Below are 8,684 nucleotides of genomic sequence, written 5' to 3'. Positions count from 1 at the left end.
TGCCCCTCCCCCACCCTCGGGGAACTTCCTACCCTTCCCCCTCCCTCAGGGACCCTCAGGGCCCCTCCTTCACTTTCGGGGTCCCTCCCTGCCCCTCCCCAACCCTCAGGACCCTCCTGCCCCTCCCCCCACCTCGGGGTCCCTCCTGCCCCTCCCCCACCCTCAGGGACCCGCCTACCCCTCCCCCACCCTCAGGGACGGTCCTGCCCTTCCCCCACCCTCAGGGAACCTCCTGTCCTTCCCCCATGCTCAAGGACCATCCTGCTCCATCCCCACCCTCAGTGTTCCCTCCTTCCCCTCCCCCCCCACTGGGGTCGTTACTGGTCCCTTACTGGTCTGTACTGGGAAGGGAGAGGGGAGGGGCCGCCTCCTCGAGGCCCCTCCCCCCCAGTGACGTCACCGGGTCCCAAAAATAGCCCTGGGGGCCCAAACTGGAGGGGGGACCTGGAGCCGCTCCCAGTGTGACCAGTTCAGGTACTGGGAGGGACTGGGAGGGAACTGGGAGGGACTGGGAGGGACTGGGAGGGGGCAGGGCTTCCCCCCCTCCTCCCCCTCCATGTCCTTGGGGTGACCTTGGGGAGGGAGGGGGATAGGCCACTCCCAGTGGCTCCCAGTAGCTCACAGTAACCCCAGTAATGCCTCCGGTATCTCCAGTGACCCCCCCAGTAACCCCAGTGACCCCCCCAGTAGCTCCTAGTAGCTCCCAGTAACCCCAGTGTCTATCCCAGTAGCTCCCAGTAACTCCCAGTAATCCTAGTGTCCATCCCAGTAACTCCCAGTAACCACAGTGTCCACCTCAGTAGCTCCCAGTAACTCTCAGTAAGCCCCCCAGTAGCTCCCAGTAACTCCCAGTAACCCCAGTGACCCCCCCAGTAGCTCCCAGTAACCCCAGTGTCCATCCCAGTAACCCCAGTGAACCCCCCAGTAGCTCCCAGTAACTCCAGTGTCCATCCCAGTATCCCCAGTGACCCCCCCCAGTAGCTCCCAGTAACTCCCAGTGTCCCCCCCAGTGCCTCCCAGTATGTCCCAGTTTAACCCAGTTCCCCTCCCCCCGTGGGCCCTGGACCGGGTGGGGGAGGGGCGGGCTCACATTTCCATGGCAACATCCCTTTCCCTCTGGCCCAGTTTCTCCCAGTTCCTCCCAGTTTAACCCAGTTTTTCCACATTTTTCCCCATTTTTCCACATTTCCCCCCATTTTCCAGATTTTTCCCAATTGTCCTACATTTTCCCAGATTTTTTCCCATTTCTCCCCCATTTTCCCAGATTTTTCCCCATTTTGTCCAGATTTTTCCACATTTTTTCCACATTTTTCCCACATTTTCCCAGATTTTCACACATTTTTCTCCAGATTTTCCCAGATTTTTTTCCCCATTTTTTCCACATTTTCCCCGATTTTTTCTCACATTTTTCCCAGATTGGCCCAGATTTCTTCCCCCATTTTCCTGGATTTTTCCCAGAATTTCCCATATTTTCCCCATTTTTCCAAAATTTTTTTGATCTTTCCCCATTTTTCCCCATTTCCTGGATTTTCTCCCATTTTTCCACATTTTCCCAAGATTTTTCCCCATTTTTCCCAGATTTTCCCAAGATTTTTTCCCATTTTTTTAAATCTTTCCCCATTTTCCCCCATTTTCCCCAGAATTTCCAGCATTTCCCCCCCACTTTGTCCCCATTTTCCCAGATTTCTCCCAGATTTTCCCAGATTTTTCCCTATTTTTTCCCCATTTTCCCGGATTTTTCCCAGATTTGTCCTCCACTTTTCCCAGAATTTCCCACATTTTCCCACATTTTTCCCACATTTTTTCCCATTTTCCCACATTTTCTCAGATTTTTCTCCAGATTTTCTTCCAGATTTTCCCACATTTTCCCACATTTTCCCACATTTTTCTTGATTTTTCTCGATTTTCCCCATTTTTCCAGATTTTTTTCCCATTTTCACACATTTTTCCTCATTTTCCTCCATTTTCACGGATTTCTCCTCATTTCCCCCATTTTCCCACAGTTTTTCCCAATTTTTTCACATTTTCCCAGATTTTTCCCCATTTTCCCCATTTTCCCCAGATTTTTCCCCATTTTGCCCCCATTTTCTCCGATTTTTCCCCATTTTCCCACATTTTCCCAAATTTTTTCCTACATTTTCCCACATTTTCTCCCTATTTCCCCAGATTTTTCCTCATTTTCCTCATTTCTTCCCAGATTTTTTCCCGATTATTTTCCCCATTTTCCCAGATTTCCCCCCTTTTTTCCCACATTTCCCCGGATTTTTTCCCAATTTACCCCCATTTTCCATGATTTTTCCCACATTTTTTCCACATTTGCCCAGATTTTTCCTCATTTTCCACCATTTTTCCCAGATTTTTCACCATTTTTCTCAGATTTTTTTCCCCATATTTCCAGATTTTCCCAGAATATTCCCCATTTCCCCCCCATTTTTTCCCTATTTTCCCACATTTTTCCCATTTTTTCCCCTTTCCCCTGTATTTTTTCCACATTTTTCCCAGATTTTCTCCCATTTTCCCCAGAATTTCCCAGGTTTTTTCCCAATTTTTCCCCATTTTCCCAGGTTTTTTCCCATTTTTTCCCATTTTCACACATTTTTCCTCATTTTCCCCCATTTTCACGGATTTCTCCTCATTTCCCCCATTTTCCCACAGTTTTTCCCAATTTTTTCACATTTTCCCAGATTTTTCCCCATTTTCCCCATTTTCCCCAGATTTTTCCCCATTTTGCCCCCATTTTCTCCGATTTTTCCCCATTTTCCCACATTTTCCCAAATTTTTTCCTACATTTTCCCACATTTTCTCCCTATTTCCCCAGATTTTTCCTCATTTTCCTCATTTCTTCCCAGATTTTTTCCCGATTATTTTCCCCATTTTCCCAGATTTCCCCCCTTTTTTCCCACATTTCCCCGGATTTTTTCCCAATTTACCCCCATTTTCCATGATTTTTCCCACATTTTTTCCACATTTGCCCAGATTTTTCCTCATTTTCCACCATTTTTCCCAGATTTTTCACCATTTTTCTCAGATTTTTTTCCCCATATTTCCAGATTTTCACAGAATATTCCCCATTTTCCCCCCACTTTTTCCCTATTTTCCCAGATTTTTCCCATTTTTTTCCCTTTCCCCCCCATTTTTTCCACATTTTTCCCAGATTTTCTCCCATTTTCCCCAGAATTTCCCAGGTTTATTCCCAATTTTTCCCCATTTTCCCAGGTTTTTCCCAATTTTTTCCCCATTTTCCCGGATTTTTTCTCCATTTCCCCCCATTTTCCCAGATTTCCCCCCATTTTCCCACATTTTCCCAGATTTTCACACATTTTTCCCCATTTTCCCCCTTTTTTTCCTCATTTTTCCATATTTTCCCATATTTTTCCCCATTTTCCCCAGAATTTCCCACATTTTCCCCCATTTTTCCCCATTTCCCCGGATTTTTCTCACATTTTTCCCAGAATTTTCCACAATTTCCCCATTTTCCCACATTTTCCCAGATTTTTCACCATTTTCCTGATTTTCCCCCCATTTTTCCTACATTTTCACAATTTTTCTCCAGATTTCCCCCACATTTTTCCCCCATTTCCCCACATTTTCTTGGATTTTTGGGTCCCCAGTTTTCCAAATTTCCCAAATTTCCCCAGTGGGAAAAAATGGGGGGAAAAAAACAGGAATTTTGGGGAAAATGGGAAAAAATTGGGGAAAAAAGTGGGAAATTTGGTGAACGCGAATGAAAAATTGGGAAAAATGGGGGAAAATTTGAGAAAAAAGTGGGAAATTTGGGGAAAATTGATAAAAATGGGGAAAAATGGGGGGAAATTTAGGAAAACTGGGGGAAAATCCGGGAAAATGTGGAAAATCGGGGGAAATTTTGGGGAAAAAGTAAGAAATTTGGGGAAATGGGGGATTTTGAGGGGAAATGGAGGGAAAACTGGGAAAAAAGTAAGAAATTTGGGGAAAAGGGGTGAAAAATCAGGAAAAATGGGGGATAATTGGGAAAAATTAGGGGAAATTTAGGAAAAAATTGGGAAAAAATGGCGGAATTTGGGGAAAATGGGGAAATTTGGGAAAAATGGGGTGAATTGAGAAAAAAATGGGGGAATTTGGGTAAAATTGGATGAAAAATTGGGGAAAGTTGGGAAAAATGGGGGGAAATTTGGGAAAAATGGGAAAAAATGGGGGAAATTTGGGAACAATGGAAGGAATTTGGAAAAAAAATGGGGAAAAATTGAGAAAAATGGGGAAATTTGGGAAAAATGGGGGAAATGGGGGGAAAATTGGGGAAAGAGTGGGAAATTTGGGAGAAATGGATGAAAAACTGTGAAAAATGAGGGGAAATTTGGGAAAAACTTGGGTGTCCCCACCAGGTTCGACCCCGCCATGGCCCCGATAGCCCCGGGATCAGGTGAGACCCCTACCCCATGCCCTGACCCTCCCCCTCCCCGAGGTCACTGCCCTGACCCCCCGAGTCCAGGCTGTGACCCCTCCCCCACCCCGTGGCCCCTCCCACACTTTATGGCCCCTTCCCCATTCTGTGGCCCCTACCCCATTCTGTAGCCCCTACCCCACTCTGTGACCCCTCTCCCACTTCATGGCCCCTCCCCCACTCTCTGACCCCTCCCCCACTCTATGGCCCCTCATCCACTTTATGGCCCCTCCCCCACTCTTAGACCCTTCCCCCACTTTATGGCCCCTCCCCCACTCTGTGACCCCTCCCCCATTCTGTCACCCCTCTCCCACTCTGTGGCCCCTCCCCCACTTTACAGCCTCTCCCCCACTCTGTGACCCCTCCCCCACCGACAGCTTCTCCCTGCAGAGAGAACAGCCAACACACTATTTCACTTCTCACTTTAACAAAGCTCTTTTCTCCCTCAAGCCCGTCAAAGGCGCCAAGGCCACATAGGAGGCCACACACAAACAGTACTCCTCTTCCCACTTGACTACACCTTCTCCCTCACTGTTCTACAGGGAACACCAGGAATCTGCTCGCAGAGGCCTCTCGTTTCCCATCAGTAGCTCAGCACAAGGAGTTAAAGGAGCTCAAGCCTTAGGCCACAAGAGCTGACAGCGAGGAAACTTTGAGAGCAAACTAATGCTGCTAACACGGCCCCAGCTGAATCCAGCACACAATCACAGAATCCAAGAGTCCTTCAGCTTGGAAAAGACCTCCAAGCTCACTGAGTCTTGTGCAGCCCCTCCCCGACCGCCTGCAGGGACTGGATGATGCATTGCACAAGCACCAAAAGGAATGTTGTGAAAGCCATGGCCTGCAGGAGGACACAGAGAAGGGCTTGGTTGGGGCTGGGAAGGAGGGAGCTGGTGCTGGGGGAGCGGGGATGGAGCCTCGGGGATGTGGCGCAGCAAGGACAGGGGTCCAGGCAGCTGGCAGGCGGCAAGGCCTCACCCCCTGCCCCAGCAGCAGCACCGGGCCCTGCCCAAGGCGCTCCTGCCAGGGGCTGGGCCCTGCAGGCAGGGGCAGAACCCACTCCCTGGGGCGGCCTTGCTGCCCTGGCCCTCGTCCGGCCCAGCCTCTCCCTGTGTGCGTGCTCCCCACAGCACAGGCTGCACTGGGCAGCATCCCCTGATGGGCCTTGCAGAGCTGCCCCACGGGGACACTTCCCTTTTATGTCACAGGTACCACAACCTGTCCCAGCCTGCCCTGCCCATTGTCCCCACCCCGGCTCAGTGACTCACAGTGGCCCCTGGCAACCAAAGAACCAAAGCCCCACATCCCCAGAGTGCGGCCCTACCCATGTGCAAGGGGCCCCCAAAGGGTTCCCTGCACAAAGCAGCCCCTCCAAACCCTTGTCAGATAGAAAACTGGGGGACGTGACCCTTGGATGCTTTTAGTACAGATACAAGCTTTTCTTGAATAATGGAGGGGGTCACTTTTTAATTATTAATATTTACAGTTATCCATTTGGGGACAGGATGTCCTACAGGCTAATGTGCTGTCACATTTGGAGTGAAAAGTACTTTTCAAAGAAACCCAGGGTGCATGGGTGATGCAGAGGAAGCTGCCAAGTCACCCAATGTGAAGCTCAACACTGCTTTGCAACAGCACTGCCCTTTCACACACAGATCTTTGGCAAAGACAAAGATGTCAGGCTTTAGTTTCTAAATCAGTAACACTTGACAAGACCTCTTTATGAACTGACAGCAAGACAACTTAGGAGCAGCTTAAGGTTGGCAAGTGTAAGAGCCAAGAAGAGAAGGGCTGATGGGTATGTCATGAACACTGACAGCTGGATGGTCGTGGAGCTGACCAAGGACTGCCAGATACAAAAGACATCACCTGCTGGACTTGGCCCAAACACCAGCCCCCTCCTCTCCCTTCTCAACCACTCAACCACAGCCTGCACATACCCACACCTGCCAGGGCCAACTGGCTGTTTCTCTTCTCTTTTCTGCCTGGGGGCGAAGGAAGAAGGACAGCGAGGGCATTTGCCTTCGGGCCAGAGGGAAGGGGAAGGAGATCCCCCCAAATCCATCCCTGGCAGGATGGGGGCTGGAGGAGACATTGGGGGACCCCCAAGAATATTTTCGAGGGGAAGAAAGGATGGGGGCACCCACAGGGGGTTGGGGGGGGGGAGGGACCCAGGAATCTCGTGGTGGGACACTAGGGAGTTCCCAGCAGTTTCTTGGGGGGGTGGACCACCAGCAGTCCAGGGTGGAAAAATGGACAGAGGAATCCGCCGTAAAGGGTTGGTGACACCCAAAAGACTCTAGGAGGGGGTCGGGAGGGGCCCTGGAGTCCTGAAGAGTGTTTGGGGGTCCCCAGGAGGGAGTCTGGGGGTCTGAGGTGGTCCCAGGAGATTTTCAAGGGTTAAGGGGATGCACAGGAGATTTGGGGGACGAGGGGGAAAGGCGGAGGGTCCCCAGGAGACTTGGGGGGGAATCTGGGCGGTTCCTGAGAGTCTTGGGGGAGATTCGGAGGGGTCACCAGGAGCCCCCGGACCCCCTGAACTCACCCCACACCACCATGGCCTCGTTGGGGCCGCACGTGAAAAACAGCGCGGCGGGGGGAGACCCTGGGGCCAGGATCGATCGGGACCAATCGGGTTCAATCCCAATCCTCCCCTCCCCTGCCATCACCGCCCCGCTCCCGGCAGCCCCCGCGGAAGTTTCGACGTTCTATTGGGTGACTCACCAGCACAAGGACAGGGGCCCAGCAGAATTTGGCAATGACGTCATTCCAGCAGAGCCGTTCTATTGGCTGCGACCCACGAGGGAACCCCAAAACCTGTTCATGGCTTGGGGGGAAAGGACAGCCGGCACGGCTGGGAACGGGGGTGCAGAGACTGTTCAAGTGCACAGGAAAGGGGCAAAAAACTTTCCCCTCTCCCTCCCAGTGCCCCCTCAGCCCATCCCAGTGTCTCCCCTCTCTCCCAGTGCCCTCTCAGCCCATCTCGATCTCTCCCCTGCTCTCCCAGTGCCCCCGTCCATTGAGGTCCCAGCCCGGTCCTGCCCCCTGCTCTGCTCCGGCCTGGATTTCTCCCCTGCAGGGGCAGCTGAGGTGGCTCCAGGGCGGGCGGGAGCTTGCGGGGCAGGGGGTGGCTCCTGACATGCTGCTGGAACCGCCCCTGTCTGGGCGGGCCCATCAGCCTGGGGCACCTCCTCACCCGAGCCTGGGGGACGGGCCGGCAACTGGGAGGGGCTTTGGGAAAGAATGGGGAGGCTGAGAAGGGCTTGGAGGTCGTGGGGGTAAGTGGGAAGGTGTTTGGGGGAGTTTGGGGGTTTGGGAGGGAGGTTGGGGAGATTGGGGCAGCTGTGAGGGGTTTTGGGGAATCGTCGGGGATGTGGGAAGGAACTGGGAGAGAGTTTGGGGGCATACTCAAGGGGAAGGGGGCAACTAGGAGAGGGTTTGAAAGGTCCTGGGAGGGCTGGAGGTAACTGGGAGGGGTTTGGGGGCATCTTGTGGGTTTTTGTGGGTCTGGGAGGCAGTCTGAGGGCCTCGGAGGGTTTAAGGGGAAGTTGGGAGTGTCCTGTGGGACCGGGATGGGATTTGAGGGTTCCTGGAGGGGCTGGGAGGGCTTTATGCCTTTAGACTGCGGGCATTGTCTAGTATTGATGGGGGTAATCCGTGAGTTGACTGTTTCATAATCATTCAAATTTTAACAAGACTTTGAAGGTGGTCAACCTCAGTTTGAAGCAGCTCATTTTTAGCAACAAATTTATCCGATTTTTCTCCTGTTTCCCTCTCAAAGGCTAACGATGACTTCAACACCACATTTTCTGATTTCAAAACAGTAGACTCAACATCAGAAATCCATTCATGACTTCCCTGTCACCACTCCATCCGAATGTCTGTGCACTCACTGTGGCCTGAGAGAAACCTACCTGTTTGCAGCGCACTGACTGGGCAACTTTTCTTTTTGCAGGTGGAAAAGGGCAGATAAAGAAAAAACAGATGGGTCCAGCAGAAGTGATGCTGCTTCTGTCAAAAGCAGAGCAGAGGCCGAAAGCACTTTAGGAAGTTGCTTACAGAAGCACTTGTGCATTCCAAGTTACAGCTCAGGAGTCTCAGTGACTTGTCCAACATGGGAGCTCCTTTTCCATTTCTCAACCCCCAGATTCCTCAGAAGTAGGAAACTGAAAACACTGACTGAGAAAAGCTCCATTCCTTCCTAATAATTGTGCTTTGTCCTTCCCATTTGACAGTGCTCTTGGAAATGTGCTGGTGTGATCTG

General features: G+C 51.4%; 1 long non-coding RNA gene across 1 annotated transcript; it reads left to right on the top strand.

The window, feature by feature from the left end:
- Window positions 1-332: 332 nt before the first annotated feature.
- On the top strand, window positions 333-5,136 carry LOC127475780 (uncharacterized). Its single transcript, XR_007906333.1, has 3 exons — window positions 333-474; window positions 4,362-4,399; window positions 4,963-5,136. It is a non-coding gene; the product is annotated as an uncharacterized LOC127475780 (long non-coding RNA).
- Window positions 5,137-8,684: the final 3,548 nt, after the last annotated feature.

The sequence above is a fragment of the Manacus candei genome, unplaced genomic scaffold, assembly GCF_025592945.1.
Source record: "Manacus candei isolate 608988 ecotype Guabito, Panama unplaced genomic scaffold, ASM2559294v1 h1tg000047l, whole genome shotgun sequence".
In the NCBI taxonomy this organism is placed as follows: Eukaryota; Metazoa; Chordata; class Aves; order Passeriformes; family Pipridae; genus Manacus; species Manacus candei.
The sequence above is the reverse complement of the archived record's forward strand: the minus strand, read 5'-3'. Positions and strand labels throughout refer to the sequence as shown.